General features: G+C 36.6%; 1 protein-coding gene across 4 annotated transcripts in view; it reads right to left on the bottom strand.

The window, feature by feature from the left end:
• The window catches only part of LOC145660468 (uncharacterized), a 132,697-nt gene that overhangs the window by 55,751 nt on the left and 54,346 nt on the right, over positions 1–22,600 (bottom strand). The window contains exon 1 of one of the 4 annotated variants that reach the window (XM_081725533.1): positions 19,400–20,535. The exons of 1 other annotated variant lie outside the window; for it this stretch is intronic. The gene's annotated coding sequence lies outside the window, so the exon portion shown is untranslated. Of the gene's footprint in view, positions 1–19,399; positions 20,536–22,600 lie in introns of those variants that run through there. 2 more of the 4 variants (XM_081725531.1, XM_081725530.1) reach the window with 2 other exon arrangements.

Consider the following 22,600-nt stretch of genomic DNA (forward strand, 5'->3'; position numbering starts at 1 on the left):
GCTGTGATTCAGTTCTTTGACTCCACGGAGAAATATTTTCATATTGAAGGCACTAAGTCACGTGGAACAAAATAGAGACGATGTGTAGAACTGGAACGTGTTTACATTAAAAAATAATAACGGCTTTTTTTTTTTCAACTTATTGGTTTTCTTGTTAGTCCACCATAGACATTACTTTCCCAACACCCCTCGTAACACACAGACTTTTGGCTTTTACATCACGTCCATCACTTAGTTTATAAGAGTAAATAATGGGTGAGGCGTTGACTGTTTGTTCATCCAATGAAAACTTTGAATCTCGTCTTGAATGATGAGTGAGACGTTTTCTGCAAAAATCAGCTAAAACAATGCATTCATAGTGTGAAAGATCCCTTCTTTTGTCTGCAAGAAAACTAGGTAGTACTTTGGACACATAGTAGAGTGGAGTGACTTGAGATTACTGAGTTTTGCTGCAGGGCCTCAAGAAAGTATTTTCTTGGTTTCACTAGATGATCATCTTAGCACGATCTGTTGTTACCCATTGCTTGTTAATAACACTGTCAGGAATGTCATCTGTAAACTCTTCGTGAAACAGTAGTTAAAGTAGAGTTTCAAGATCTGGGCACTGCATGTAGTTATCCATTATACATTGTGAATTACTGAGATCGTATGTCAACATTTCAAGCAAATCTTTATAGTCCATATTTAACTTTGCATCGCTGATCTTAACTTCACATTCTGGTGAGACACGCATACACATACAGAACGTGTTCCTGATGTTCCAGCATACACACACAACTTAGGTATAAGTTCACAGAATTTCGATCGCTTAATTTTACAATCTGGGTTTGTCTCCTTAAAATGTAAGAACAACTCGTTCAAGCTACCAAGTAGTAACTGCTTCTGCTTGTGGATTTTAACACCAGTAATGCGCATAGATGTTCTTACACATCTTACATCCTCACTTTTAACACTATAAATAGATGTTCTACATTCCACATTCTGTAAAGAAGACTTTTTTTTTTTCATACGGTCGTATAGCAAGAAACGGAGGCCTGAATATTTTTTTTCTGTTATTCAGCCCTCAGAAACTATTAAGCGTATAACCTTCAAATTTTGTATATAAATATTTTCCATGTAACCTAGACTGAAGAAGTAAAAAAGGTTTACAGGTTAAAAGGAAGTCTTGAACATTTTCTTCGACTTTTACCAGATTTTCGGAATTCTTGGGCACGGGAAGTTAAATTTTGGTACACTTATGTTTGGTACAGAGAACCAGACTGCCTTTCAGACTCGGTACAAAACACTGACCCTACATCCTTACGAATTCACTTTAGGTCTGGTTCATTTTCCCCGAATTTTTGCCACAGAGAAGGGTGGAATATAATAATTTCGTTGTAGATAAAAGAAAATAGCTACCATTATACGAAATTACGGTAATTTTAAGTCGGAAATTTGATATATATTCGTAATTTTAATCTAGAACGGTTAGAAAAGAAAAGAGATGCAAGTAGGAACAATGTCATAACTACGAATAGACTACTCTCCTTTACGCGAGTTGTTAATCGTCTACTGCTAATCCGAGTGTCCCCAAAGCAGGCCTTTGTCTGGTTACCTTTCCCGGAGCCAAAACTAAGGAGTAATTTATGAAAAACTCATCTACCAGTCTTTTTTTCCATAGGATACTGAGAGGAGACTGGTTTTTGTGTCCAAAAGAGATCTCAAGAAACTTTTATCTGCAATGTCAGTATTACAGTCTTCATGACACAGTAAAGTTAGCTTACGTTAGAACACAGTAGAGCAGAGAGTAAACCAAAATCTAAAGGTAAAACACCGATAAATGTTAATACATTTTGGTGCGCATAAGGCTAGTTGTCTTTCTTTTTTCTAAAGCTCGGCTTGAGAGTAATATTCTTTTTAATACAACAGCTAAAAATTTCTGTAATTTATTTTCTGTAAAGTCCCTGAGGAAGTAAATCTGTAATAAGTATTGAAAATAAACATACAAACACGATAGGAAGAATCCTTAAAATTATGGATCCTCATAAGTAATGCCCGGATTTGTATGTAATTACATATTTTTTCCTTCATATGTAGGTTCGTCAGATCCTTAAATGCTTGTGATTTACACATATACGTTGCTTCAACTCAAGTTTCATATTACATATTTTGACCAATATTAAATATTTCTATGATTTCTACATATTTTTGTTTACATAAAACTGTCTTAAAATTTTGCGTTTACTTAAATTTTAATTTAAAATAAAAAAATAAATAAACTCTCCAACTGTGCAACGCTTGCATCTAGATTCAATTTTGTTATGTGTACCTTTCGTTCCTTTACCGAAAGAGAAATAGAACTTTTTTTTATTATTATTATTTATTTGTCAAACCATGTTTCGCAGAATTTTCACCGATAACAAAAGAAATATGAGAAGAAACAAGTAAAAATCCTCCCTCCGGTGTACATTAGCAGCGCCATTTATTCTCAACTCTGGAGGAAGACAGATCACGTGCCTGATAGGCGTCTGGCCAGGAAATTCCTAAAATGAAGTATATTAGATTATTATTGGGGGTCGGACGGGAAAAAAGATGAAAGCAAATCCTGCAATTCAAGTTAAAACTGTATGCTAGTAAGTTTCCAGGAATTTACTGCAAGAGTTCATTCCAAGAAGCTGGCGACAATGGCAATATCATAGTAGGTAACCTAAGCTTTCAAAGAACTTCGCTTGTTTAACTGAATGACAGTACTCTAGTATTGCAGTTGCATAACGCACGTGTTCTGTATTGACCGTCGAAGTTAGAAATGGCTCCGACTGTCTCAACTTTATCCGCGAAATTGCGGTCGTGGAACTATCGATGATGCGTTTACTATGGACAGTAAAGTGGTGTTGTGCCAAGTGTGTGATAAAAAAATTGGATGTTCAATGATATCTCAGTTAGAACAACATGTACGAACTACACTCCATGCAAGAAATAAAAATTTGCGAACTGCAAAAAAACAAGTACTCTTGACACAAATGCATCAAGATACTTCAGTGAGTGAGTTTTTCAGACTTTTCCCAAGCAATGATAGCAGCAAACATTCCTTGCAACAAAGTTCAAGTGTCAAAATACCGTGCTTTTCTGGAGAAGTGCTGCGGGCGTCGAATTCCTGATGAATTCACTCTTCGAAAGTGTTATCTCGAAGTTTGTTATAGGGAAGCTATAGATACCATTAGGCCAGAAATGAGTAGCTCATATATATATATATTTGGATTTCTGTGGACGAAACAACAGACGTTTTGGGACATTATGTAGAAAATTTAGTGATTCCGTGAAAATTTAGAAAGTTAAGTGAAGATGCTCCATCTAAATCCTATCTTATTGCGAGTAAATTGCTGGAACGCACGAATCATTCCACGATTGCTCGCTTTGTAAACGATGGTCTTACAGTGTTGTGGCCGGAAGGAGTTCAGGAGGAAAAAGTCCTTGTTCTCTATCCAGTTACAGTTTTTTACCCTCACTTAATTCATTTCACCTGTATGGCCCATGCTCTTCAGCGTGTTGCTGAAGAGATGAGAGACAACTTTTGCGAAGTAAATCAACTTGTTTCTTCCACGAAAAAAATGTTTGTTAAGGAGCCACAACGTGTTCAAGTTTACAGAGATCAACTGCCAGACGTGCCACTTCCTCCGGAGCCTGCGCTAACGCGATGGGGCACTTTGATACAGGCAGTACATTTCTACAAGGAACATTTTCAAAAAACTAAGACTGTTGTTCATTCATTTCCTTCGGAGTCTGTTGTGTCAGTTGGCACTGTTCAGAAACTGTTTAATGACTCAAAGTAGCGTGTGATATCGCATACATAGACAGCAATTTTGGTTGGCTACCTACAAGCATTAAAAAGCTAGAGACTGTTGGGTGGCCTCTTCCGGAATCCATGGAAATCATAGAGGATGCAAAGAGACTGCTGCAAGATGTGTGTAGAGATGTAGGAGAAAAAGTTCGAAAGAAACTAAATGCAGTGCTGGAAAGAAACTCGGGCTACGACAGCCTATTGGCAGTGTATGAGATTCTCAGTGGTGAAACAAGAACCCCCCCCCCCTGAAGATATTTCCCCCTATTGAAATACGCTCCTGTTACCTCATGTGATGTGGAGAGATCATTCTCTGCATACAAGAATATTTTATCCGATCGCCGGCAAAATTTTACTTCTGATCATTTGGAAATGTACCTTGTAAACATTGTGCAACAACACACAGTTAAACTGCAGGCACATCTTTTGTAAGTACTTTATTTCAAATTAAAAATGTTCATTAGTGGAAATATTCTTCAATCTTAGTTCAGCTGGTATTGTTTAAAAGATACAGGGAAAAGCAGTCCTGTATGAAATAAATATATATAAAAGAATACATTTCGTCTTAAGTTGCTTTTAGTATTTAAATTTGTATATTGCGTATAATTCATTTCAGTATTGGACCGTGGTGTCGGATGCGCATTTAACGTAAAAGGCTCTAGATTTGAAACGGGACCACACTACACCACATGAGATTTCTGACGTATAAATGCCGTATGCAGTGCTTTTCTCGGGGCTTTCCTGTTTCTCTCTAGCCAATTCACATCTTCCTTCATTCGCGTCTGATTTTTATTATCCTGCAATCAATCACGTCAGTGACGTATGGCTGTCTGAGCTGTTCAAGCATTTCACTTCATTGGGGGACTTGCATTAAGCAGGATAAAGTGTAGTAGATTTTCATTTTCATAGATATTGCATACTCATACGCGTGTCGATATTACGTTTTCATAAATATGTAACATATGTAATAATACATATTCTTATATAATATTACACATTTCTTACATTTTTGTTACATATTTATGTACATATTTAGGGCGTTGATATTACATAAAAATCCGGACTCTACTCATAAGGAAAATATACAATGATCTGTTTCTTACTTCTATCTCTGGTGTGTGGTGTCCCTTCTTTGATTCCAGATCCTGAAAAGTGGGCTTTGTGGTGGACACAAACGCCGTGAGCGTGAGCTTTCTCGGATTTCTTTTGTTCCCTCCCACTTTATTTCACCATTATTATCCACCTCATTATCACTGTCTCTGTTAGCTTCAGTGCATAATCGTAGGATGTTAAACTAAAAAACAAAATGTTTCTCTACTTCTATATTCAGCTAATATATTCTCTACTATATTCAGCTAAATTTCACAGCAATCGTACCTTTTTGTCAGAAAAAGAAATTTCAGTTTCTGAGGTAGACCAACGATAAACTAAAGTCCACAACTGAATACATGTTCAACTTAACAGCTGTCTATATTGGTTTAATTGTATCAGACTGATGACATTTTCCTTATATTTTACGACTTAATGCAATGCGTGTTTCTGTATTAATTCAATGATAATTTCCAACCATGGAATCATCCGAACTTAACATTTTAACATTATTTCATTAATTCTTTAACATCATTTTTCTGTCACGAAATTATCTTACACGACACCTGCATTACTGCAATAATTGTATTTAAACATAAATCTACACATGTATGGAGTAAAGGTTAAAAAAGAAAAGGAAAAAAACTGTAACTCTGAAAGGAAGAATTTGTGCAACCAGGCTGGTCTATACTTTTGGTCTTATCTTGGTGTCAGGAATCACCTCCCAAACATTGTCGGTGTTTAGAAACACCCTGTATATATATTGTATTTTTTCTTATAAACGAAAATATACATAACAAGTACCTATTAAAATGCTACAATAGCAATTAAAAGCGCCTGAGCTCCAACCTGTAACTTTGGCTTTCAAATCTTTCATTTACGGTTATGTGTGATTTCACGTTTAACAGAGACGAACATTTTGAGTATTTGTACTTTAAATAGTCTAAATTAGTTAACTATTATCTTTTTCATAAAGTTTATGATATAAAATTATTGTTCAAAGCCTTCGTATTTTAATAAGCCTTCTCTAAAATCAATGCACGTGAATTGTGCTTCCATCTTCCGAGTTCTTCTAAACTATGTTTATATGTTTGTGGTCAATCCTTTCGACAATGAGATCTCGGAAACTACAGGCTCTAGAAAGATGACGTTTTCACTGATCGATTGGAAATTTTGCGTAGATTGTCCAGTTCTAATTGAATATTTTTTTTAAAAAAACATGGCCATTATTTCTTTATTACATTTTTTTAGGGTATACTGGAAGCGTTGAAATTAAAAAAAACTAAAGCATCATATCCTATGTGTTATACATTCCAACACTGCAATGTTGTATATTGGGGTTGTATATGTCTCAGGCGTTTGTTCCATGGCCAAATAATAGTGGAAAAAAAGGATAACCATTTCTCGAGTCTAAGATAAATCTTTATTTTTTGAGTGTTTTGCCCAATGAACACCATATATAACTGACATTATAATTAATTGTATATGTAATGTATTTGCTTATTACATACGGCATGCAAGAAAGAAAACACTGGTCATACATGAAATAAACTCCAACCGGAAGTAGGCTCAAATCTTGCAAACGGTGCGAGATATTGAGAAAAAATAATCGAAAAAATCTCCCCTTTATGATACCCCTTGTAGATTTTTTTTTTTTTTTAAATCAAGACGTCTTCCACTTGTGTTTGTAAAGGGACATGTACATATGTTGTGAGCAATGAGAAGAAGATTTATGCTGATATGCGAATGATGCGCTGTGTAGAGAACGCAGGTTCAGCTAGTATTTCTGAAGATTTATAAGAAAACATAAAAAAGTATTTCTGACTACTATTAATAATACGCACGCGACTTTGTGGTGTTAAGGGAGACGTGTTCTTGATTCTTCCCGCTTTTTCCCACTTCCTCTTTTCCACTAGTTCATTCACTTTAATCACCACGTTTCCCTTAACATCATATCATAATCATAATGCTAACTTAATAATAAACTTAGTCAAGCACTTCTCACTAGTCTAGTGGATTTCGCGCGTGCCTTTGGTGTATAGGGTTCTGATTTCAATTCTCGGTGTGACAGCTTTAAAATTTTAAACGCAATACGGTGGTTCGGGTTCCACAAACTTTAGGTCTACATGTCAGAGTCTCAATGCTGAAAAAGGAGTTAACTCCAAACAATCAACCAAAATAAGCGAGGTCAAAAACATTCAAGTCAGAGCAGTAGAAAGTCATTATTTTAAACTACACATTGGAAACATTAACAGTTAAACCTCGCCTCATGAATGAGAGATATTTTCCTTGAATCCAGCTTTCAGCCTTCTGATTACTGATTTTCCACCTTCTGTCCTAGTTTCATATGTAATATGATGATACGATACCTATAATTTCTAGATCTTGATCCGACTTCCTTCCGAAATAAGCTTTTTGCTTTATGTCCTTAAAGATTCTAAATGTTTATACTGTACAAAAGTCTTACAGAACGAAAGGCTATGTCCGTCCGTTTCTCGACACGAATCGGAGCAGAAACGGTACGAGATATCAAAAAGCGTTATTTTGCAGTCGACTCAGCGTCCCAATAATAGGTTCCATCTCCTTTGTTAACCGGAATTAGCAGAAATAAATAGTTTCCAGTTTCAATGATGATTGCCATGAAACACAACGGTATTGCACAGCGACAACTTTTTTTTTTTTTTTTTTTTTTAATCGATCCAGCGTCTCAAGAAAATATACCATTTCCACTATTGTTGTCGAAATCAATTTTTCAAAAACTTGAAATTTAAAAAATCGATTTTCGGTTTTCCAAGCGAAAACTCGAATTTTTTTCACTATGCAAACGCGAGTTTTAAGATGAGTGTGGGGGGCCGCGGTAAGTCAGTGGTAGAGCGTTCACCTCTGGTGCATGGGGTCACGGGTTCAAACCCTGCTCCCGCCCAGTGAACTTTGTAGTGGACAAGCACCGTATGCGTGGGTTTCCTCGGGGTTCTCCCGTTTCCTCCCACTTTCTTCATTCCATTATTTCATTCATTTCTCATCATCACCGTCTCCTTTAGCCTAGCCGGCATAACCCTGGGACGTAAAACTCAAAAATTTCATAGGAATAATACACACAAATTGTATATCACATGTCTGAATGTGTTTAATTTGTGCTGGGCATAGTGTAGTATTGTTCTATAACCACAAACAAGTTCCTTCCGTGGAACGCAACTATGAAGCTCACCTCCAGTACGCGTGAGCCTTGTTTTGAGTTCCAAGGTTGGTACATTAGAATATAGTTACTGCAAAAGCTAAATAGCACCTATGAGCTTCTTCGTGGCTAAGCGGTTAGCGTACGCGCTTTTGGCGTGGGAGACCCGGATTCGATTCCCGGCGGAAGCTCATATGGTTCGGATTTCATGTTAATCAGTAGGTCCCATCTCATATAGCCACGCTGCTGAAAGGGACGTTAAACTCAAAATCAACTGAACTCACCCCAAACAGCATCTACACCACGACACACGACGTCGAAATTGTATTTGCGTGAAAAGATACTGTCGGACTATGGGAAAAAAAAAGTCCGGAAATCTCGTTTGAACACGATTCCTTTGGTTGATAGTCACGTACCGGGGTGACTTCGGCATACTTCATATATACTTTTGTTCATAACTTTTTCTGTGATAAAGCTATTTCATTGTTTGTGATACATAAATACTGAGGTGAGTGTGAGAGGCTACTATATCACTGGAACTGGAATTCAAGTCTTAAAAGTGGGACTTCTCATTCTCAGGAAAACAAACAACTACACCATGCCAATCTTACAACAGTACTGAGGTGACTTGGCACCTCCTTTTTCCTTTGCAGAAATGAACAGAATACATCATAATGGCGCCAAAGTCAAAACTCCCATATAATTCTGATGGCTTGCTGCAAAGTTATAGATTTTTTTGAATTTAGGGTGACTTTGGCACTTTCTATTTCATATCACTTGTGACAATTAAAATAAGATATACTGCACTGAGTGCTCTATTGTGCTTCTAGAAAAATGCTACACATAAAAATAGTACATTGATAGGGAAAGAAAATTCCCATGCACAAGATATGTACAGAGATGTGGACCTTGAACTAGGAAAGAAAAAACAAAGCAATTATTCTAGCGCGTGGCTACAGGAGTGTACCCATCATCTCTCCTTAAAAAAAAAGTAGAACCCGGTATACAAAACAGTCTCTTTTCTGCTACATCAACGTCCATTGGAAATTCATAACTTTCTCTGCTAATCCTTGAACTTGGAGAACTGGATTACGTAATATTGCCAGTATGTCATGTAGTCCAACTGTAGACTGATCTGATTCAACAACACTGAATACACTTTCTGAATTGCTGGAATAAGTCCTGTATCCCTAAATTCTCCGTTCTTAAGGAGCTCTCTGACGACACAAACATACTTATAGGTTTGTGCAATTCTTTTACCTCCTTTGAATATCCTAGATTCACAAGAAGATGATTAAATTCTGTTGAAGCTTCATACTGGTAGGTGTTCAAGCTGGTAGTGGCTTCATTTTCAGCAGTACATTTGACTGATCATCTGAAGGTAAGTTTAAATCTTCATCTTCGTCTGTGCCTAAAGAACTTGCAGTCGTCACACTTTTGTCTGGATCAACAGTGAGTCGTTTCATTTTTGGTGAAGTCCTGACACTACTTGAGTTTCCAAATCATCTTTCTCGTAAAAACTTTACCAATGTAGACTACTTGCTCTTGAATTTGTTCCTGACCTGGGTAGCTGAAAGTGCTACAAACAAGTAACATTAAAGAAAAAGTTAAACTTCCAAGGATGCTGAAGTCACCTTAGTTCAATTTCGTACTTTTGGAATTGTGAACGGAATAGCTAAATAAATAACCATGCAAAATTTGGAATGGATATTTTTTGTGGTCTGACGTGTGGCTCTGAAATTTGCTGCTACTGAAAAATAACGTTTCCCTTAGGTATTTTTAAATAGTGTTTGGAACTGCAAAAACCGCATCTTGATTCGTATGAATGTAGATGGTTTGTTAGAATAATATCTGTTTTAGACACTTAGACTCAGCAAGTGCAAATATTATGTTGTGGTTAGTAGAAATAAGTGAATACTTTTTTAATAATTGTACCGAAGTCACCCCAATTAACGGTACTTACTCCTTTACCGCACAGTGTAATGACAATCCCTTAGCGTTAGACATTTGTTTTGCAATTTATCATGCGATGTTACCGCATCGTCATATTTTTACTGGGATCTACCACTGAAGCAAGGCAAAGGTCATATGATATTTTCGTCTTTTTTTCTTCTACCTGTAATACCACCCCCTGTTGAGCACGGGCGCGAGTTTTAGAACATCAAATGTAGATCTACTAGGTGTAAAATACACAAGTTTGTTACTTTACCTGAAAACCGTAATGCTAAGTAAATGACGTATTAACTGAACCATGGCTGCTGAAAATATAAGCGGTTCCAGGGAACACTATGGTATGTACCGCTTTCTAACTTTCGTTACGTTATAGCAGGGTATCTCAACTTGGGGATCGCGAAGATAAGCGGAAGAGATAAATATAATTAGAATCTAATACCGGGAAATATTTTAAAATTTTATTTTGATAGGCATTTTTTTATTTTTATAGCCTACATACTGTTAACAAAAACAAAAAAATAGGTCCAAACATTTTCAACAGGTACAATCAATTTAAATGAAAGACGTACCATATGAAACTAATGAGAACTTCATACTGAAACACACAAAAATACAAATGCAACAAACTCTGCATATTGATATATAATTAAAATTGAAAGCTTATGAGATACCTGAGCATGGTATGATTTCACTAGTGCAGCAATGTCTGGTTCAATATTCCTGACGCACGTTACCAAGTCATTTAAAATATTCAATAACTCTTTCAAACAGCTGCCTTTTTTTTTTTTTTTTTTTAAACCAAAATTAGAAATCGCTTTATTTCTTTTATCATATGACCCAAACTTAAGGGAGTTATGAAGTTTTATATTTTCAAACGGACTCCATTTTGAAACAGGATCGGATTCGATATTTGTAATATAAATGAACTGACCAAATTTCGTTTTAATCCATTTGTTTTTAGGGAAGTTATTGTATCCATTATATGCAAGAAATGGATTCTACTATTACAGAAATAGGTGGATATTGTGAGATCTCCGCAATAGGTATATTAAAACTCCCACACAAGCTTATTATTAGAGTCCAGATTTTTATGTAATATCCACTCCCTAAATATGTACATAAATGTGTAACAAAAATCGATTAAAAACGTAAGAAATATGTAATATTATATAAGAATATGTATTATTACATATGATACATATTTATGAAAACGGAATATTGACACGCGTATGAGTATGCAATATCTATGAAAATGAAAATCTACTACACTTTATCCTGCTTAATGCAAGTCCCCCAATGAAGTGAAATGCTTGAACAGCTCAGACAGCCATACGTCACTGACGTGATTGATTGCAGGATAATAAAAACCAGACGCGAATGAAGGAAGATGCGAATTGGCTAGAGAGAAACAGGAAAGCCCCGAGAAAAGCACTGCATACGGCATTTATACGTCAGAAATCTCATGTGGTGTAGTGTGGTCCCGTTTCAAATCTAGAGCCTTTTACGCTAAATGCGCATCCGTCACCACGGTCCAATACTGAAATGAATTATACGCAATATACAAATTTAAATACTAAAAGCAACTTAAGACGAAATGTATTCTTTTATATATATTTATTTCATACAGGACTGCTTTTCCCTGTATCTTTTAAACAATACCAGCTGAACTAAGATTGAAGAATATTTCCACTAATGAACATTTTTAATTTGAAATAAAGTATTTACAAAAGATGTACCTGCAGTTTAACTGTGTGTTGTTGCACAACGGTTACAAGGTACATTTCCAAATGATCAGAAGTAAAATTTTGCCGGCGATCGGATAAAATATTCTTGTATGCAGAGAATGATCTCTCCACATCACATGAGGTAATAGGGGGATGTAGTTGGGGGAAATATCTTCAGGGGGGGGGGCTTCTTGTTTCACCACTGAGAATCACATACACTGCCAATAGGCTGTCGTAACCCGGATTTCTTTCCAGCACTGCATTTAGTTTCTTTCCAACTTTTTCTCTGCATTTCCACACACACCTTGCAGCAGTCTCTTTGCAGCCTCTATGATTTCCATGGATTCCGGAAGAGACCACCCAACAGTCTCTAGCGTTTTAATGCTTGTAGGTAGCCAACCAAAATTGCTGTCTATGTATGCGATATCACACGCTACTTTGAGTCATTAAACAGTTTCTGAACAGTGCCAACTGACACAACAGACTCCGAAGGAAATGAATGAACAACAGGCTTATTTTTTTGAAAATGTTCATTGTAGAAATGTACTGCCTGTATCCAAGTGCCCCATCGTGTTAGCACAGTCTCCGGAGGAAATGGCACGACTAGTAGTTGATCTTTGTAAACTTGAACACTTTGTAAACGCCTTAACAAACAATTTTTTCGTGGAAGAAACTAGTTGATTTACTTCCCAAAAGTTGTCTCTCATCTCTTCAGCAACACGCTGAAGAGCATGGGCCATACAGGTGAAATGAATTAAGTGAGGGTAAAAAAACTGTAAGTGCTCTAGCCGCTTTTAACATGTACGCTGCACTGTCTGTATAGAGAACAAAGACTTATTCTTCCTGAACTCCTCCCGGCCACAACACTTTAAGACCATCGTTTACAAAGAGAGCAATCGTGGAATGATTCGTGCGTTCCAGCAATTTACTCGCAATAAGATAGGATTCAGATTGAGCATCTTCACTTAACTTTCCAATCACTAAATTTTCTACATAATGTCCCAAAACGTATGTTGTTTCGTCCACAGAAATCCAAATATATATCATCATCATATCATCATAGGTATTCTGCCTTTATTGGCAGGTCACTTGCCGCAGCTGAGAAGCTTCCATGCTCCACGGTCCTCCGCTAACTCCTTCGTCTTCGCGTATGACCTTTCTATTTTTATATCATCCATTAATTGTAGTCTCCTTCGCCTCTTCCCTCTCTTTCCCGCCACCATACCCACTAGGACATCCCTCATGATACAATCTCTTCTTAGGCAATGTCCCAACCAATTTCTCTTCCTCTTCCTAATAATATCTAAAAGTGTTCTTTTCTCACCCACCATTTCTAACACTCTCTCATTCGTTTTCCGCTCGACCCAACTAATTCTTTCCATTCTTCTCCACACCCACATTTCGAAGGCTTCCAGTCGATTTTCATCACCTTTACGTAATGTCTACGTTTCCGTCCCATACAGTACAACACTCCACACGAAGCATTTTATGAGTCTTTTTCTCAACTCTTTATTCAAAGTCCCACAAAACAGACTTTTCTTCCTCCTAAAGGCTTCTTTCGCCATTCCTATCCTTGCTTTTATTTCACGTTCGCACTTCATGTTATTACTAAGAATACTACCCAGATATCGAAAACTATTCACTTGTTCTATTTTCTCCCCTCCTACTTTTACATTTGACACAGACCCCTTCGTTCCAATCACCATGGCTTTTGTCTTTCTAACATTTATTTTCATCCCATATTCTTCAAAGCTCTTCCTCATTTTTTCTAACATTTTATTGATTTTCTTTTCAGATTCTGCATCAAGCGCCACATCGTCTGCAAATCTTATGCATCTAATCATTCTACCTCCTACCGAAATGCCATCATCATCATATAGGCTCTTTTTCACTATCTCTTCTAGATAGACATTAAATAGTGTTGGCGAGAGGCAGCATCCTTGTCGAACTCCCCTTCCAATTGCACTCTCTTACGTCAGTTCTTCCTCTATCCTAACACTTACTTGTTGGTTCATGTATAAGTTTCTTATGAGTCTTCTATCTTTCCATTCCAATCCTATCTTCATTAGAACTCCCAACAATTCCCAATTCACGCGGTTAAAAGCCTTTTCTAGATCAATAAATATAACATACACCTCTTTCCGTTTTTCTATAAATCTTTCACCGATCGCCCTTAATAATCCAATTGCATCTCTTGTGCTCTTGCCTCTTCTGAACCCGAACTGCTCCTCCTCAACTTCTTTATTTGTTCTTTCATATAATTTTCTGTTCAGTATTCGGAGCAGAATTTTAGCTCCATGAGACATGAGACTAATAGTTCTATAATCCTCACATCTCTTTGGGTTCGATTTCTTAGCCATCGGTATCATGATCGTTTTCAGAAAATCTTTTGGCCATTCTCCTGTTTCATATATTTCATATGTTTTTCTATAGCTTCCCTATAACAAACTTCGAGATAACACTTTCGAAGAGTGGATTCATCAGGAATTCGACGCCCGCAGCACTTCTCCAGAAAAGCACTGTATTTTGGCACTTGAACTTTGTTCCAAGGAATGTTTGCTGCTATCATTGTTTGTCACAAGTCTTTGAAAAACTCACTCACTGAAGTATCTTGATGCATTTGTGTCAAGAGTACTTTTTTTTTCAGTTTTTTTGTTTTTATTTCTTGCATGGAGTGTAGTTCGTACATGTTGTTCTAACTGAGATTTCATTGAACATACATTTTTTTTATTATTATTATTATTATCACACACTTGGCACAACACCACTTTACTGTCCGTAGTAAATGCATCGTCGACAGTTACCCACGACCGCAACTGCGCGGATAAAGTTGAGGCAACCGGGGCCATTTCTAACTTCGACGGTCAACACAGAACACGTGCGTTTTGCAACTGTAATACTAGGGTACTGTCCTCCTGTCATTCAGTTGAACAAGCGAAGTTCTTTGAAAGCTTAGGTTACCTGCTATGATATTACCATTCTCGCCAGCTTCTTGGAATGAACTTTTGCAGTAAATTCCTGGAAGCTTACTAGCATACAGTTTTAACTTGAATTGCAGGATTTGCTTTCATCTTTTTTACCGTCCGACCTCCGATAACAATCAAATAGATTTCATTTTAAACATTTCCTGGCCAGTTGCCTGTCAGGCACGTGATCTGTCTTCCTCCAGAGTTGAGAACAAAGGGCGCTTCTAATGTGCCCCGGAGGGAGGATTTTTACTTGTTTCTTCTTATATTTCTTTTGTTATCGGCGAAAATTCTGCGAAACATGGTTTGACAAATAAAAAAAAAAAAAAGAGAGATTTCTCTTTCGGTAAAGAAACGAAAAGATACACATGACAAAAGTGAATCTAGATGCAAGCGTTGCACAGTTGGAGAGTTTTTTTTTTTTTTTTTTTTTTATTTTAAATTAAAATTTCAGTAAGCGCAAAATTTTAAGACATTATGTTTTATGTATTAAAAAAAAATGTAGAAACCATAGAAATATGCAATTAACTTGAGTTGAAGCCCTCTACAGGTATGAATCACAAACATTTAAGGATTTGACGAACCTACATATGAAGGAAAAAATATGTATTTACATAGAAATCCAGACATTACTTATTACAAATCAGAAATTATAAGGAGGTCGCTGATAAGAGGATGTGATAAAATGGGGGTCGTAATAATTAGGTTGAGAACCACTGCGTTATTGTAACCCGTAAGGGGAAGTCCTCGTAAAGAGAACCTGCACCTAGAATGGAACTCCTGCCCTAAAACCTATTTATAAAGTGCTATGAGTGAATTTCGTGATGAAATAAGTGCACATAATAGGATAGCACGTAATTGTTTTCAGGCCACGTAAGTTTGCACGCAAATCATTAATCTGTACACAATTATTGGGGTATACCGCTAGGATAAAAGCAGTGCAGAACGTTTTAGAGAATTATTTAAAGCAAGAGAAGTCAAAGCATTTTTCTTTTTTAATTTAACGGAGTATGTTTAACCTATACTCATATTTCTTCCGGGTAGTACATTACCATCTACATGCAACTTAATATATTTTCTACATTGAACACTTTAATATTACGGAAGATTATTTTCACACGATTTTCTCTTTACCACGAACTTGAAAAATTGCTCTACAAACGCATTTCTCCTCTAAATTTCAAATTTTGGTACTCTTCTGCGAAACAAAACTCAAAGAATATAACATCTAGTGCCATAAGATCACAATGTGTTTATTTTGAATCTTAACTCTATCAACTTGATATATCTGTAGTCAGGGCCGGCGATTAGGGGGGGGGGGGGACAAGAGGGGATAGTTGCTCTTACTTTTTTGAAGTGACCCCTTAATGTATATAGTTTCATTTGGAAATGTAAAGCTTTTGTATGTGTTACTGGTTTCATACAAAAAATGGTGCCATATAATACTTTCCGTTGCGTGAGTACGTACTGGTTATTTCTCTCACCGTGGAGTTTAGAAAGCTACAAGAATTGTGTTTTAATTGCAATTCAAAGCAATTAATATTGAATGAGTACTTCTTTAAACGTCGTAGCATATGCTTGTAGTATTTCCTGTCTTTCATTTTCTACGAGAAATGACGCACATTTAATAAGGTGTGTGGAATTAAAAAATATGTTGTTCAATAGTTCCCAGGTTTCAATATAACTTTTATAAAACAAGCCTGATTATTCATTACTATGATTAATATTATCCTTTCTATTTATTTGTTTTGCAAATTTATTATATAATTTGATCACACAATTATCCAGACAGAATTGCAAGACATTCTCTTCTTACACTTTCGTTGTTTAAGAGTTCAAAGGGCTAGTACCTACTTGCGTTGTTCTTGTCAATTTGCGTAATAAAATATGAAATACGATATTTTAACTGAAAAAGATAGTATAATATTAGTTATACAACCTTTCGTCAAACAAAGTGTTAGAAACAACCACGAAAACTAGCATTGATATGCAAATATTCAGATCATGTCTTGTGCCCCCATCCCACTTTTAATCCAATCGCCGCCACTGTCTGCAACTTTCTTTAACAACTTAACATACTTTCTTTAACAACACCGGCTCCCGATGGTACCCTTACGATTAACTGTATCAAAATGCGTCCAAATTTCCCTCCCTAGGCTAACACGACCCTATTCTACTCTCTTCGGTCCCTACGTCTCCTGTAGGAGACATTTTTGACTCAGTGAGTCATAATATCGCCTACAGGAGACGTAGATCCCCGACACTATAACCACTTTCTTCTCGTCACATGCATGCGCGCTAAGGTTGTAGACGGAAACAAATGCAGAAATGCATGAAATTATTACCAAAAATATGCTCTGAACCGAAGAGGCTATACTTTTCCCTATCCAAATCTACTATCCTCCTTCCAGGCTGTCCTACTTATCAATGCGCAGCTAAACCGTATATTGCAGTTTACCCCTGTCTTCATATTGCACATCCTTCTCCCAATATTAATACTGTAATAATAGTGTATGGTAATTTTTATGGGGTAAACTTTACAAGATACGCTCCAGCTGCGCATTGATAAGTAGGGCCTTATTAAAAAGTGTAGTAGAGTAGAGTAGAGTAAGATATAAATAAGTAGGATAGGGGTAAGGAACGGGTTAGCTCAAGGTTAAGTAAGTTTTGATCCATTTTCATAAAATTATTAATGTGTAATTTCTCGTTTCTAAGTGAGTATACCTGCTGGAGCGGGCGTTGTAAAGTTAACCCTTAAGTTTCTGTATTGTTTTTGCTACGTTAAAAATTTCTATCCGCTGATCAACGTTCCTTTTTACCAGATAAACTTATATAAGACATAGAAATACAGCTTAACATTAGATCCGAATTCTCTCTACCTTTCACTGTATACAGAAGTTGGAACTCTCGCGCCCCTACATATCCCGATTTCCAATCACTTTAGCCATCCCATTAAAGTAAAAGATGAAATCCTTACAGCTTTTAATTATACAATTTCCGGTGGAGCGTTGTGTCATCAAATATTGACAATAATTATAGATCTCTATGAGAGGAACACAACCTTACGAAAATTGTTGCGATTCGACTTTCAGAACTTCAGATACACGCTTTTCAAGTGTTAATAAAATTATTATAAAGTTGTGATTACTTCAAGTTATAAAAAGCTGCTTGAAATTTTTTATCTGATTGTGTTCCTCTCATCGAGATTTATAACTATGAAAAGCACTTTTGATGCCACAATGTTCTAGAAGTACACGTAGACGTAAAAGTACTCAAAAATTTTATCTCCAGTTCCGAACGTAGAACCAGATATTTTTTTTTTTTTTTTTTTTTTTAATCATTCAGTTTCTTTCATCGAGAAGCTATATTTTACATTTACAAGTGTCCCGGGGTTAAATTCCAAAGTTGGGCGTCCGTTTCCAGCAAAATTTTTAAAATTTACAGGAAAGATATGGATAATTTGATTGTTTGTGTGCTTGAAAATGTAAAAGAGTCTCGATAAATCTGTTTATTTGTTATATATAAGCGGTTATAAACATGGGACTATACGGCGAGCGGAGGGAACTACTTGGCGCAAGGTAACCGAACAGTTGCATTGTGGGAAAGAAACGAGCATTTATGTTATCAACATGGCGAATGTACAAGGACAATGAACTAACAGTTTTAACATTTGTGAAGCAATACGTTGATAACGAGCAAAATCTTTTAAAAGTTTGTGAAGAGCACGGATTAATGAACCTAATAACAAATTGCAGAAAGTGCGGAAAGGATAACAGCGAAAAAAAGTGGCGAAAGCGGACGCCCAACTTCGGAATAAATGCCGTGTCCCGTAACTAGTATGAGATACAAGTGCCATAGGAAATCTTATTACTGCGAAAACCCGTACGTTTCCACTATTCTCGCTTACACATATACTTATCTTCGCTGATGCGCCTTCTGTTCGGACGCACTCCTAGCTATCACGCGAGCACATCATCTATGTCCTGCTCTGACTCGGTTAGATAGCAATCGTGCATTAGTAGCCAGTTAACACAAGCCGGTTTGCTTTTCGCACTGCAGTTTTATCGGATATGTCTGGACGCTGTATTTATTCTTAACTCATGAAAGAATTGTAATTTTTCAACAATATCTTATAGTGGCCCTCTTGAACTTCATCTTTCGTAATTCGAATATTGTCATATCGCCCAGTGCAAATCTTTTAGAAAATAAAAAAGAAATCAGTGAAAGAATTACGATGTTTAACAATTATTTCGAGTGGTGTGCCTGTAAACTTTACCTGCACTTTTAAAAGTATTTTTGATGCTATAAAGCTTCTCAAGTGAAAGTTCCAAAGAACTACGATAATCTGTAGTTCTAAAGTCAGATATCATTTTTTTAAAATTTAATTTTTCGTTCCATCGTGTCCGTCTCATTGAAATTATGGTAATGGTGAAAAGCTCCTTTGATGTTACAACACTTCTCAAATGAACGAGGAGTACCAAAGAATTATCTGAAGTTCAAAAAGTCGGATATCAAAATTTATTGTACCAGTGTGTTCATCTCATCAAGATCTATAATAATGATAAATATCTGTGATGCCACAACGCTTCATCCCAACCCGATTCTCAGTGGTTGGATGAACTTAAAACATACTAATAGCCAAATTACGAAATACCATCTACATCTAGCAACTTACATGCGATTAAGATTGAAGAACCTTGACGGGTAGGGAAGTCACAGATGAATTTCTTTTAGATCTTGTGTTGAAGCGATACCTCTCTTGCAGTTCATGAGAATTCATTGTAATATGTAACATAAAAAACACAAACATGTAGATTATATTAACTTTCAACAGTACTCAATGTTCATGTAAGTTCAACTCTAAGTTGCTTCTATTCAAATTATGATTCCTTTATAACAACAACACCAATACAAACCCCGCTTCCTGAAAAAGCGCGATGACAGGAAATTTGTTGTGCATCCACTGCAGTTTTGTATTATTGCTGATTAAGTAAAATTTAGTGTCATTCACCTAAACATACAGCGGTTCAACGTGCTAATATATTATCAGGCTTAGTAGTTTCATGTAAGGTACCTTTTTCATGTAACGTACATTGCTAGCAATTGAATTGACCTACAGCTAGAGATGGGCAGAATCGAGTCCAAGAATCGATTCCACTCGATTCCTTAATGTACTCGATTCTCTGTGCTCGGTTTCTCTGGAATCGATTCTGGATTCGGTTTTATTATTCTCACTCAGTGGCTTGCGTTGATAATCCTACCTTCATAACTTCGTGTATGCGCTTTCTGAATTCGATTCTGGATCGGTTCTGGATTCGGTTTTATTATGCTCAATCAGTGGCTCACCTCCCTGGCAGTGCATTCAACAAGCCGCGTACACACAACATATTTCTGCTATTCATATACCAACTGATGGGAAACTAACCCTTACGCAGCGTAAAGAGCTTTTACTGAATTCGTTAAAGTAGCGTACGCCTTGTTTCGTCCAGTTATCAGCGGAGGGAGGGGAGGGCCAGTAAAGCAAGCCAAGGAAGGAGTAATAAGTCCAAAACAAGAAAGAATCGAGTCCAGCAGAAACAGTAAGAAGCTTAGTAGCAACGAAATGCGGCACAGCAAATTGCAACATGCTTCTGTGCACATGACGGGCTTTTTTTTTCTCCCTAATATAGCGTAGAAGGGTTGTTTATTCACATTGGAGAGCCAGGATTTATTACCTAAGTTTGTCCGATTCCTTTCAGTTGGAAAGAATTTTAAAACAAGAAAGGAAATATTTCATAACAGAATAAAGGAAGATTTTAGCAAATATAAATAATTTCTTTCTAAATAAACTGAGGTAAATGATAACATTCTAGTCCTGATAGTCTTGTTACTAACGCGTGTACCTTTGGCGGAATGGGCCCTGGGTTCGATCCTGGTGAGGACAACGGTGAATATATTATGGTAGTCCGGATATGTGCTTCTTCCATACATACTTCGAGCAGGATTTACTGCACTTGAGCTGAAGTACTCACATCGCGATTACATGTCACTCTTGTGCAGTGGTATATACATCTATTAGCAAATAATATGTCAGTGCGACTCCCCCACATTTTGATTTTTTCTCCCGATAGTTTTTTTCTGGAAGTAAACCTGGTTCGGATTCCACCTTAAACTTAACCCATATAGCCTTATTGCTAAACAACAAACCAATAACATCTGGTAGATCTGCAGGGGTGTGCACCCAGGGGGACACCGGATCCTGACACCCCTCCCAATCTTTGTAACTCAAAATACATTTGTACACTCTCTTAATAAAACTATACTTGTTTAGCAGGGAAATGATTAATATAAAGTAGGGATGGCCAAAACTTTCCGGAAGCCGGATTCCAGAGTTCGGAAAAATTCTGGAATTTAGAACATTCTGGAATTCAGAAAATCCGGGATTTTTCCGAAATCAGAATCTTCTAAATTCCGGATTTTTGCGAATTCCGGAATTTTTCCGACTTTACTTTCCGCATTCCGGAAAGTAAAAGTTCCGGAATTGGCCATCCCTAATATAAACATTTGATCTTACTCATCTTCTGTACTGATTCTTTTCTGATTTAAAAAAAAATCTAATTTTATAATTTTTCGTGAGAATATAGGTGGCAATACATAAAAATTATTTTTTTTTCGACTGTAGAATAACACCCGTTCGATACTACATAAACATAGTGTCTTGTACTATTGGACTTCCCCTCCTAAACTTTAGACCTCTCCCAACAAAAATTTCTGCACATCTGGCTGTAAATTTTTTTTCTTAAAAAAAAAATAAAAAAAACTAGATTTCCGAATTTTATTACCCGCTGAAATTATATACGCATCTCTCAACTCACAATGCTAACAAGAGATGTAACCTAAATAATTATTGACCTAGATTGCCGATTCCTACCCGTGGAAAGGGTTTCTAATATATGACGGAGGAGGTAAAAAGTAGTATTGTAGTGATAAGAATGATTACACATCTTGTAACTAAAATCTGTCCGGGGCATTCGTGGATTGAGACACTTACCAGGATATTAGAAATAAAATGAAATTTCTAATTTGACGTCCCACGGCTATGCTCCGTAGGCTGACAGAGACAGATGATCAAGGAAAGTGAATGACGATGAAATAATTGGTGGATTGAAAATGTGGAAGGAAAATCCACGAATACGATGTTCACCACGAACCTGGAATCGAACCAGTAACCCCGCGGACCTGCGATGAGCATTCTATCACCGTGCCCTCACTAATGAAATGATTGATCTGTGGTTAAGTCTCGTTTTACCACCGAGCAGGCACGTACCCAAGGGGGGAGGGGTTCGGAGCCCCCCCCCTTCGAGACCAGAAATGAAAAAAATAAGGAAAGATGATACAAAATGAATTGAGAAAAAGAAGGATCATCGTTAAAAATAAACTACAGGAAGCTTTTGGTTACTCTTTCTTATGAGGAGATTTGTATTACTTGCAATACATGGTGGCGAAGTGAGCGCGATATCTTGGAAGAGTCAAGGAATTTAAAATTTATAGAAAAGTTACTGAATTCTCAGAATTTCTGCTATTAGTCAGGGAGATTTCAAGCTTCCGAAAGCATTGTGTCGTTGTGTAACAGCGTGGACATTTTTTAAATCATAATTTTCAATATCAAACATGTTATTTCAAAAACAATTTTCTACTGCTCCTTTAACCTGTCATTTGGAACAGACAGTAGTTGACGGAATAATAAAAACAAAAATTTATGTGGAAAGAAAGTTTTGTTAACATTTGATTCAACACAGAAAGGAATGCAGATGCAGTATTATAAAATATTTTACAAGACATTATTGAGTATGTATTTTTTATAATAGTGAATATGTACTTTTTTTTATCATAGTCG

The sequence above is a fragment of the Thermobia domestica genome, chromosome 9, assembly GCF_964235325.1.
Source record: "Thermobia domestica chromosome 9, izTheDome1.hap1.1, whole genome shotgun sequence".
Taxonomy (NCBI): domain Eukaryota; kingdom Metazoa; phylum Arthropoda; class Insecta; order Zygentoma; family Lepismatidae; genus Thermobia; species Thermobia domestica.